Genomic DNA, 12,566 nt, shown 5'->3' with positions numbered 1-12,566 from the left:
CTTTTCTCCTTGAGTGTGTTTGAAACTCTTGCAGGGAGCTTCAATTTATAGGCGAATATCAGTATCGCCTCACATATGAATGCATTTATTTGCATTCAATAGGTAACTGCTGGGCGTTAGGCGCTAAGCGCTGAGAGCTGAGCGCTGAGCAGTCAACAATGACTGCTCAGGGCATGGGCTTCAACAATTCTCCCCCTCCATGCCCATTTACCTAGATGCCACCCATTCCAGCTATGTCTCTGCATAGCTCAAGCTTCTCACTTGTAACCACCTTTGTCAACATGTTCGTTGGATCTTCATAAGCTTCAATAGCTGTTGTTACATCGCTTCACGTATCCAATGATAGCAGGTATCAATATGCTTGGTGCGGGAATGGTACATTGAGTTCTTGCTCAAGTCTAGAGCACTTTGACAATCACAATGTATATTGTAGTCTTCTTGACTAACCCCTAGTTGTTGGAGAAAACGCTTCATCCACAACATCTCTTTCCTAGCTTCTGTTGCGGCAATGTACTCTGCCTCTGTTGTTGATAAAGCAACACACTTCTGCAGTTTGGACTGCCAAGAGACAGCTCCTCCTGCAAAAGTGAAGAGAAATCCCAAAGTAGATTTCCTGCTATCCAGATCTCCTGCCATATCTGAATCTGTATAGCCTTCCAAAACTAGTTTAGTTCCCAAAAAATACAAGCACATCTCGATGTACCTTTTAGGTACCTGAGAATCTACTTGACTGCTTCCCAATGATCCTTTCCTGGATTTGAAAGGTATCTACTCACCATGCCTACAACATGAGCAATATCTAGTTTGGTACAAACCATTGCATACATCAGGCTTCCTATTGCTGATGAGTAAGGGACTGCTTCCATTTCTTCAATCTCTTTCTTTGAAGAAGGACACGAACTCTTGCTCAACTTGAAGTGGTTAGCAAGTGGAGTATTGACTGGCTTAGCATCCCCATGTTGAAACGTCTGATAACCCGTTCAACATATTTTGTTATGATAGCCACACTCTTTTGGCTTTCCTATCACAAACAATCTTCATGCTCAAAATTTGTTGTGCTGGGCCTAAGTCTTTCATGTCAAAGAACTTGGATATTTCATTCTTTAGTTTGTTAATCATGGACCTATCATCACCAACGATTAACATATCATCAACATAAAGAATGAGTATGACAAACTTGTCATCTTGGAACCTTCGAACATAGACACACTGATCTGTAACAAGTCTCTTATAAACATGACTCATCATGAATGAGTCGAACTTCTTGTACCATTGTCTCGGCACTTGCTTAAGGCCATAGAGACTCTTCTTTAGCTTGCAGACTAAGTGATCTTTCCCTGGAGCTTCAAACCCTTATGGTTACTCCATATAGATTTCCTCCTTCAAATCTCCATAGAGAAAGGCTGTCTTCACATCCATCTGTTCGAGTTCCAAATTCAAGCTGGCTACCAATCCGAGTATGACTCGGATTGACATCATTTTTATCACCGGGGAAAATATCTCGTCAAAGTCGATTCCTTTCTTTTGCCGGAATCCTTTGACAACCAATCTGGCCTTATGCTTTATCAGCTTTTCTTGACTATCTTTCTTTAGCTTGAACACTCATTTGTTCTTTAGGGCTTTCTTTCCTTCAGGAAGTTTCACCAACTCATAGGTCTGATTTTTCTGCAAAGAACTCATCTCTTCTTGCATTGCCCACACCCATAGACTTCTATCAGCATGAGTTTGAACTTCCTGGAAGCTCTCCGGCTCCCTCTCATCAGTAAGCAGAATATAATCTATCTCCTCGACGGAATCAGTAGGCGGCCTCTTGCAGATCTTCTTGGTTAAGTTTCATCAATCAAAGGAGGTTCATCACCATCTAACCCTTATTGTGGTACACCAGCTACTGGTGGAGAGGGTTCTTGCTCCCCCTACTCAACACCCTAAGCTTCTTCTTCTGCTTCTGGATCTTGATCCTGCATATCCTCATTATCTGTGGCGAATTGTAATGGTGCAGGATGTGGAGTATAGGAACTAAGCTCTACTAACATCTAGGAAGCTTCAGCTCCTATATGCTGGTTTTCATGGAACACAACGTCCCTACTTTTGACAATTCTCTTTGTCACTGGATCCCATAACTTGTATCTGAATTCTTCATCTCTATATCCAACAAAGATACATAGAGTTGACTTGACATCGAGCTTCTGTCTCAGCTCCTTGGATACTTGTGCAAAGGCTTTGCACCCAAACACTCTCAAGTGAGAGTAAGAGATATCTTTTCCAGACCAAATCTTCTCAGGAACTTCAAATTACAGTAATGCAGAAGGTGATCTGTTGATCAGGTAACAGACAGTACGAACAGTTTCACCCCAGAATGGCTTTGGTAACTTGGTCATACTAAGCATGCATCTTGTTCTTTCAATGATGGTCCAGTTAATTCTTTCGGCTACACCATTGTGTTGAGGGGTATATGGAACAGTCTTCTTATGTCGAATACCGCGATCAGCGCAGTATGCAGCGAACCTTTTGGAAATATATTCTCCTCCATTGTCCGTTCGCAGGCACTTCAACTTCTTTCTCGTCTCTCTTTCCATTAGGGTGTGGAAATTCTTGAAGTGCTCGAAGACTTAATCCTTTGATTTCAAAACATATACCCAGACCTTTCGTGAAGTATCATCAATGAATATCACGAAATATCTGTTACCTGTAACGCCCCGTTCCCGAAGGTTCGGAGAGTTAGCTCTTAATACTTAACATCAAACATCAATAACACAAGTATAAAATCTAAAAAACTCCATAAAATGTTAACTCATTTAATCAACCCAAATATCTATGTTCCTTCATGGGAACGACCAAGAAATTCTCAATAACATAAATTAAAACCCTCCAAAACTTAAAAATATCCTTAACTCATCAAATCCTAATAACAAAAAATAAAACAGTTTTCTAACTACGACTCTCAAGTAAGCACTTGTACTCTCGGGCACTTATTCCATTTCGGACATCACACATTGCTTAAACTTCTTACTCTTGTTCTCCAGCTGAACCATCAAAATTATCTGAAAAATAATTGAAGATAAGGGGTGAAGTATCAACAACTCAATAAGCAGAGGACATATACTAATGTGTAAACATGAGCATTTACAAAGTTCAGAATGCAGAAACAAAATATTTTCTTTCTGAATGCAGAATCAGAATAATGTTTTCAAAATGCAGCGTCAGAACATGTTTTCAAAAATATCAGAGCGAAAGTTCGAAAATATTCATAACCAAAATCCCTTTGGCATAGCATAAACTGAAACATCACATCTTATCTTATCATATCAGAACAAATACTATGTTTTACCCTATGGTAGGGTTGTGCAAATCCCGGTAGCTAACTGAGCAGAAACAGAATGTGAATCTTTCTCTTATTCATTCTCAGAGCCTTGAGTGTGCACATAGAAAATATCACGCAGAAAACCACTTTGTTTCCAAAGTGGGTGCACCAGAAACAGAAAAGTTGGTACCAACCCGAACAGAGGCCACAGTTTTACACCCGTGGTGAGGTCAGAACGAAACAGAAACAGAAATAGAATGTTATGCTAGAGGTTTTCAGAAATCACATCAGATCATATGAGAGTACAGAAAATCTTCAGAATAGAACAAAATCATATCACAACATAATTTATGCACAAATTTCATATTCGCTCTCTTTTTTAAAGTTCAAAAACAGAATCTCAAAAATAAGCTCATGTCCACACCAGTCATGATAAAAATACTTTCTTCTTAAACAAAATCTCATGAGTAGTGCAGAACAAATAACTGAAGTCGTTTCAGACTTCCTTTCATAACAAAACATGCAGATTTTCATCCCGTTTACCTAGACTTCTTAACTTTTTCAAAATTTTCCTCAAAATGTCGAATAATAATTAATCATCACCTATAAAATAATCACGTAATTCTTGTAAATTTCTAATTAATCACACATTTCGATATTTAATCCTAAGCTTCTAAAATAACCTATTTTAATCCTTCAATACCTAAAAATCCTCATAACCTTAAAATATCCTCATTCTCTAAATTTATTTGATAATACTCAACATTTAAGGTAAGTACAAGTAAAAATGTCGTTAAATAATAATAAACAAATAGCTTTAATCGTAATTTAAAAGTTTAAAATAAAATTACACAGTTACTAAAATAATTTGCTACCAATAGTACAATTTGAAAATCCTATTTATTTTCTGTAAAATTTCTTATACCACCTGCATATACCACGTAAAAACATATTTAATATAAACAAAAATTTCAAATTGAACCCATCCAATAATAAGGGTAAAACTGTAATTCCATATCCAAATACTATGCAAAATCTAAGTTTACGTAGACTTTAAAGGAAACACTTCATGCAACAATAAGCGAGGACAGGGACGCGAGGTACTCACCGCGAAGGGAGGAGCTGCGCACAATGCGGTTAAGAAGGTCATGGTGGTGAGGCACTGAGAGAGAGAGAGAGAGAGAAACACGATGCGAGAGTATGGCATGCGGAAGGGGAGAGAGCTCACAGTGGGACAGCGAGAAGGCGTGCGACTGGTCGGGAGCTACGTGTGGTGGTTTCCGTCGTGTAACGTGGTTGAAAAAGCGAGGGGCACAAGGAAAGGGAGAGGCCAATGGAGGAGCTCAATGGAATGGCTTGAGCAAAGACTGCTCTGTTTTGGGAGTGGAAAAACAAAGTATGCCGTGTGTTCCTCCTTCAACGGCTGGGCGACGATGGTTGGCTTTCCATGGTGGTGAGGACGGCCTGGAGGGTGGTGTGCTGCTTGCAAGGAGGAGTTGCTATCTGTGAGTTCGTGTGGCAGGGCAGCGGCGTCATGAAGAATCAACCCGTGTTGCGCTACTGGCTTGGCTAGTGATTGGGTGTTGCACGGCTGCGCTGAGGGGAAGGTCTCACAGTGAGGAGAAGAACTAGCTATGGTGAGGCTTTGGGCCCTGGGCGATGGTCGTTTACGGTGGAAAAGGGTTGTGCTGCGGAGGAATCGTGGTTGCTGTTTATTTGTGGGGAGGAGTGTGTAGTAGGAGAGATAGGCCGCGACTTGTTGGGGATAGAAAAGTGTAAGCGGCAACCCTAGTTTATCAAATTGAGGAACTGCTAAACGTGAGTATATATATGTATATCTACTACACAACAGTTGCTGTGAATGATGTGGGGATAGGGACGTTCATGCCATGGAGAAACGGACGAGTAAAACGCACTAGATGAAGTCATGCACGACGAGAAAACTATGGGGCTATCCGATGAACTGTGAAGTTGTCGTGTGAATAAAAAGATGTTTGAAAAAAAACAAACACAAAATGAGGAGGATATAGAGGCGTATGTGCATGTGATGATCAGTGCTTAAATATATATCAAAGGGCGATACAAAAAACCCTAGAGAAAAGAGGGAGACGTGCGTGTGCATGTATAGGGATAAAACCGACGTAAAACTGTGTAGAATCATGGAGTTTGAAACTAAGGTAACACGGGCTTGGGCTTTATGGTCCAAAAAAAATGTAGTGAATCAAAAATATAAATGGGTTTTGCCTTAAATTTTCTCGGCCCATAAAATAGTATGTTAAAAAAAAATTTAAATTGGATTTTTCACATTCTTAACCCAAAATATATAATAATAATAAATACCTTGGCGCTAGGCCCGAATGTTACATTCTCCCAATGACTTTTCTTCCATGGGACCACATATATCAGAGTGTACCAGACTCAACAACTCTGATCTTCTCTTCGTAGAGGAATTAAACGAGACTCTGCGTTGTTTGCCAAACAAACAATACTCACAAGGGTTTAAAGTTGTTTCTTTGGCAACTTTGATGAGTGCCTTCTCCACAAGCGTAGCCAACCCTTTCTCACCCATGTGTTCGAGTCTCTTGTGCCACAGATTCAGTGATGCTTTTCTTCCACTGCATTGAGGCTATCGAAACCGATCTTCACATGGATCTTGTAAAATGTACGGCAAATATGTCCTCGGGCGACAACCATGGCACCTTATGAAAGCTTCCAAGTGCCATTGTTGAAGTAGTTGTCATAGCTCTATTGATCAAGCGCTATTCCATAAATTAGGTTGAGCTGAAGGTCAGGAATGTGTCAACATCTTTCAACACCATGGTGCAACCAATGTTAGTTTTTATCTGCACTTCGCCAACACCCACGATCTTCGAGTAACTGGCATTCCCCATCTTTACCGTACCAAAGTCTCCTGCTTTGTACGTAGTGAAAAATTCATTATGGGAAGTGGCGTGGTATGATGCTGTTGTGTCTACCACCCACTCAATATCATGGCTTGCAACGTGCAGACAAGTCTCGTCATTGGCGGAGAGTATTGTCACATCTCCCGAAAGAGTGGCAAGGGTTTCACCATCTTCTTTCTTCAGCTTACTGCTTTGACCTTACTCCTTTAAAAACTTGTGGCAGTTTTTCTTTATGTGGCCTTCTTTGCCACAATGGTAACTCTTCATGTTACTCGTTTGCTAGTTCCTACTATTGCTGGACCTTCCACGTGGTTGTGACTTCCCTCTGTTTCTGCCTCCACTTCTCCCTCTATCATTACCTTGAGGCCTTTCTCTACTCTCGGTGACAAGGACATGAGTTTGATTCATGCTCGTCTCTTTTTGTCTGGCCTTCTCATTGAACAAGGCATCCTTAACCATCGTCATGGTAATTTTACTGTCTGGAGTAGAGTTACTTAGGGAGACCACCAGCGTCTCCCAACTGTCTGGTAATGAACTGAGAAGTAGCAGAGCTTGTTCTTCATCGCTAAGATTCAGCTTGACGGACCCGAGCTGGTTAACTAGGTTTTGAAACTCACTAGTGTGCTCGGCAATAGAGGTGTCGCTCTTCAACTTCAAGTTAACAAGCCGTATCATCAAGAGGGCCTTGTTTCGAGCAGTCTTAGCTTGATACATATCCTCTAACTTTTTTCAGAGGTTATATGCATCTGTCTCCTGGGCCACGTGGTGAAAGACACTATGGTCGATCCATTGCCTGATCTGACCGATAGTCTTCTTGTGCATCTTTTTCCACACTTGATCCGTAACTTCATCTGGCTTCTTCCCTTCATCTTCCAAGGGGTCAAACAAATCTTTACAGTTCAAGATATCCTCCATCTGAGATCTCCAAAGACTATAGTTTGAGGCAGTCAGCTTTATCATGCACCTGATGTTGAATCCTCCATGAATTTAGACTGATTCTAAATACAAAATGCAAGTACATGATCTTCGAGGTGGAATATTGCAAAACGAATAGCACCGTTGTGTCCAGAAAGCCTAATTTTGTTGGAAACGAGTCTTGTTTTGTCAAAATTGGACTCAAATAACACAAGGAATGAGCAAAAGAACCAAAACAGGAACTCTGTCGCGCGTGCGACAAGAAAAACGCGTAGGCGCGTGTTATTCACTCGCTAATTCTGGGTCAGTAGCGCGTCAGGTGCGTGGTCGTCACGCGCACAGACTTCTTTGCAGCGCGTGGGGGTCACGCGCTCGAGCCTCTCCTGGGCGCGTGTGGCGCGTGTCGAGAGTGGGCTCACTCTCTGATCTTTAGACGACACGTGGGGGAGCGTGCATCATCTGTCTAGCCTCTGGGTTTCACCGCTTTTCTTGTCTCAATGAGATGAATGCAATGGTATGCTCAAATTTTCAAACTGAGCAACACACTAAAAACAAGTTTTCTGTAAAAAAAAAAAACTCCTTCCAACAGTTGCTCTGATACCACTTGTTGGGAAATCAACACAGCGGAAGGAATAAAAGCGAAAATAAAATAGTACACCCACGCACTCAGTGACACTAAGAATTTAACGTGGTTCGGCAACTGCCTACATCCACAGAAAAGAATTTCATTAATAAATAGTTGAACACAAGAAAATATTACAGAGGAGGAGGATTACACTCCACTCAACTCAACTCTCTTTTTTTCTCTCAAAGCTCTCCCGACTCTCTCTCTCTTTTCTTTTCTCCTTGGGTGTATTTGAAGCTCTCGCAGGGAGCTTCAATTTATAGGCGAATGTCAGTATCGCCTCATGTATGAATGCATTTATTTGCATTCAATAGGTAGCTAATGGGCGCTGAGCGCTGAGGGCATGGACTTCAACAATTACCTCCATAAAGCCTAAGCCAATGGAGATCTATTTTAGCCTATATTATACATTTTGAGCTCGTTTGGATAGTGAGATAAGATGAGATGGTTTTAGATGAGTTGAATAAAATATTATTAAAATATTATTATTGTTTTGGGATTTAAAAATGTTGAATTATTTATTATATTTTGTATGAAAATTTGATAAAGTTGTAATGATGATATGAGATAGATTGAAAGTGTTTCTGTATCGAAACAGTGCCTTAAGGGTCATCTTGAATTTGATTAAGCCAATACCAATGCTTCATGAGTTAGCTAAAAAAATAGCTAAAGTTTTCTTTTTTTGACACACGTTGAATTAGGCATTCCATAAATAAAATAGATGAGTTACAGTAGATACTCCAGCTATAAGTATTAGTATCATATTAATTATCACTAGCTTGCTCTCAAAAAACACAAGCAAAATGCACTTTCTACATCATTTTATGAAATTACGTTGTAGCTGAACTTAAGATATACGCATTCTTGAGGTTGGCTAGGAATTATTATGCCCCATGCTCTCCACTGTCTGCGAGATTCTCGGCGACACAGAGACAATTGTCATGCCCGCTGCTTGCGCCGTCGAGATGATCCGCACCATATCTCTGATCCACCACGATCTTCCTTGCATGGACAACTACAATCTCTGCCGAGGAAAGGTTACAAGGTCTTCGGTGAAGATGTTGCGGTTCTCGCCGGCGATGCGCTTTTTTCGTTCGCTTTCGAGCACATCGTGGTGTCCGCAAGGATTGTCCACGCGGGGGGGAGCTAGCTAGGTCGATTGGGACCGAAGGGCTTGTTGCCGGACTTTCCGAGGTTGATGTAGAGCACCTGGAATTCATTCATCAGCATAATTCTGGGAGGTAGGTCCAACGAGGAGGTGGAAAAGCTGAGGAAATTCGCGAGGTACATCGGGCTGCTTTTTCAGCTTCAGGTGGTGGACAATATCCTTGACGTGACAAAATCGGCGCAGGAATTGGGAAAGACGGCCGGGAAGAACTTGGTGGCGGATAAGGTTGCGTATCCGAAGCTACTGGGCATCGAGAAATCGAGGGAATTTGCCAAGAAACTGAACAAGGATGCCCAGAACCAGCTCTCTGGATTTTACCCAGAGAAGGCAGCGCCATTGTGCTTTGGCGAATTACATTGCTCACAGGCAACACTAGTCTTATGTACAAGACTTAGAATAAATCCTAAACAAAGCTTGCTGCTTGTGATGCTTGAGCAGAGGATGAGAGACCAACAGGGTGAGCTTGTGTTGTATCTAGGAACATTAATTATATACTTTAGTTTGTTTTTGGGGTTTGATCTGTTCGTGCTCTTTAAGTCTTTTGTTTTTGGCAAAAATTGTGCATTTTCATCGTCCTTTGGATATGCTCTGCATTGATGGAAAAGTTGCTTGGAAGAGTTATTAATACTCTTGGAAATTACTATCTGCTTGATTTTCTGGCAATGAATCCGCATTCAAGTGTTAACATTCTTCCACAATGATCCCAGTGGCAGCTGCAGATGTTTTGCCAACGTTGCCTACTTGTTTTTGTTTTTCATGATCCGTTTGCAAAAGGATGATAATGCTGGATGTGCTCTGCATTGATGGAAAAGTTGCTTGGAAGAGTTATTAATTCTCTAGGAAATTACTATCTGCTAGATTTTCTGGCAATGAATCCGCATTCAAGTATTAACATTCTTCCACAATGATCCCAGTGGCAGCTGCACAGATGTTTTGCCAATTTCGCCTACTTTTCTTGTTTTTGTTTTCCATGATCCGTTTGCGAAAGGATGATGATGCTGCTGCTCTGTTTACTCAATGGCATCCAGATCGATAGTTTCCATCCAGTAAGTGCTGATCAAACCGATAGGTAAGAATTATAAGAGAGGGAAAAATAAAATAAAAGCGCCGTTGCCGGGGATCGAACCCGGGTCACCCGCGTGACAGGCGGGAATACTTACCACTATACTACAACGACTTCTTGTGAAATATTCAGAAGATTGTATAGATAAATTGTGTGAACTCTTATTAGCTTTGCATGTTGTAAGATAACAGAAATTCAACTTGTTAATAAGAATGAGACAAAAATTAATTAACTTACGTTCGGTTGAATAGTGAGTTGAGATGAAAGTTAAATAAAATATTATTAAAATATTATTTTTATTTTAGAATTTGAAAAAATTAAATTATTTATTATATTTTATGTAAGAATTTGTGAAAATTATAATAATGCGAGATGCGTTGAGAGCTCCTCTCAATCCTAACCGAGCCTTAACAAGCAAGTACTATAAGCTTAGCAAAACAAATCTGTCATTATATTTAGAAAAATTTTACTCATCATCCCTACACCACACGCTTGCTTTTATTCTTTTTTTTTCTTAGCAGGTGTGTGTGATTAAAGAATGATGAGTAGAATAACTCTTATATTTATATTCGTCTAACCTATATAAAAAATTTAGAAAATCTGTTTATTAGTTTAAATTCATAGATTATGATTATCTAGAGATTTTAAATTCACAAATATGCTGCCTTATCGGTTCATAAATGGTAGGCTTTATACACGTTTCAATTCACAAATATGTTGCCACTGTTTACGGCTGCTCCATAGCACACCTTACGTGTCTTTTACACGTTTAGTTGGATTTGGTTTTAGATGAGACCCACTTGTCTTCTTTTTCCCGTTTTTTCTTGATTTCTTTGTTCTTTGTCCCTTACGTTTGCCAACAGACAATCTCGTAAATTAGCATAAAAGAAAAAAAAAAAACCCATTTTAGTTCTCAAATTCATGGAAGCCGAAGCTCAGGTAATTACCACAACCTAACTACCAAAAACTCGCACCTCAACCATCACCAAACAACTGCTAGTCATGTCGCGCCAGCATCTAACATTATTTTTCCCTATCTGCAACTTCGGTTTTTTGTGGGTGCAGAAAATGTTGGCGTTGAAAAAGGCGAATGTGGCTGCTGTCATTTTTTTTTTTTTTTTTCTGTTTTAACAAAACGCACGTCCTTGAGCTTCACAAACCAGAGAGAGACACAGAAGTATCATAGCAGTAATTCATCTTCCTTCCAAAGCCAAAATAATGAAAAAGTAAACACATTGAGTGAGAGAGAGAGAGTGTAGGCAGAGAACTAGACCCAAGTTGAAGAAGGTTCATCAAGGAGATTCAAGCATAGCTTGCTTTCCAAGCCAATAGCTCGAAAAGTTCTCTCTTTTTTATGTTGGTGTTTCGCCATTAATAAAAGCTTTCACGCCCTTTCCCACAATAAATCGGTCCGTCCTCTCACAAAAATGCATTCCCCATTCAACCATCTCTCACGGTCCTATAAACACCCCCCCCACCCCCCCCCCCCCCCCCCCCCCCCCCCACATTCACTAGCTCAGTAGCCACTTCTTCCATGGCTAACTTAAGGGGTTTGAGGGTTTTCATTGTGCTTACTTTGTGTTTGTTGCAGTGTAATAACTCTTGGGTGTTTGCGATTTTGGACCCGATTGATTTTCTGGCTTTGCAATCGATCAAGAAACTGTCTGTGCTGGCCGCAGATCTCTTCAGCAGAAATAAGCGGTCTTCAAACTGTGCAATCAGAGGATGGGCAGAGGGAGAGTCGACGGCAACCAACGGGGGTGGGGGTGGAGGGCGACGCAGTGGGGTGAGATGAAAAAAAGAAGATGGACAACGGGGATGGAGGAGAGCTGGGCGACGCGGGAGAGATGAAGAAAAGATTTTCATATGGAAAGTTTGTTGTGAACTGAGAGAGGGGAAAAAAATGTGCTGCCAACACGTATAGTATGCGATGGATGCTCTCAAACAGTAGCTGCTACTAAGATTTTTTCAAAATGAAATGGTTTTTTCTAGTACGTCAATGGCAGTAATAGTATAATAGCATTATATTTATCAATTCAAATGTAATAACTATTCGGTCAAAAATAATTTTTTTTACAACAATCCGCTGATACAGGAATCAAATAATCACAATATTACTTGACAAACAATTCTACAACAATAAGATGAGCTCCTCACATATTACCAAAATTTACATCGAAAAATAAAAAATATTACCCCCTAATTAAGCTCAAGCAGATAAATTTAAGAAATCTCACCTTAGCCAGTAGCGAAGGTTATTGAAGATTATGAAAATAAAATAAATAAGTAATTAAAAAATAAAAATTAATTAAAAAAATATAAAAAAATAAAAAATAATAATATTTTATTATTATAGAGAGTGTGATGACTAATCTAATGTAGATTTCAAGTTCTAAATGATTAGCTAAAAGTGAAAAAAAAACTATATATTAATCAAAATTTGAAGAATAAGATGACCAATCCAATGCTAATGCTCTCAGGATTGGGAGAAAAACATTTAGGATTTAATAACCCTTACGTTTAAACGATGTCGTTTCAACACAACTCAGTCCACTGGATAGGTATCTAAACGATACTGTTTGAATAGTGTT

General features: G+C 40.0%; 1 non-coding gene and 1 pseudogene across 1 annotated transcript; one reads left to right on the top strand and one right to left on the bottom strand.

The window, feature by feature from the left end:
- The first annotated feature begins 8,637 nt into the window (after positions 1–8,637).
- On the top strand, positions 8,638–9,423 carry LOC121235385 (annotated as a pseudogene).
- Positions 9,424–10,017: 594 nt separating this feature from the next.
- TRNAD-GUC lies at positions 10,018–10,089 on the bottom strand. The gene has a single exon. It is a non-coding gene; the product is annotated as a tRNA-Asp (tRNA).
- Between the last annotated feature and the right edge of the window lie 2,477 nt (positions 10,090–12,566).

The sequence above is a fragment of the Juglans microcarpa x Juglans regia genome, chromosome 6D (assembly GCF_004785595.1).
Source record: "Juglans microcarpa x Juglans regia isolate MS1-56 chromosome 6D, Jm3101_v1.0, whole genome shotgun sequence".
NCBI classification, from domain to species: Eukaryota; Viridiplantae; Streptophyta; class Magnoliopsida; order Fagales; family Juglandaceae; genus Juglans; species Juglans microcarpa x Juglans regia.
The sequence above is the reverse complement of the archived record's forward strand: the minus strand, read 5'-3'. Positions and strand labels throughout refer to the sequence as shown.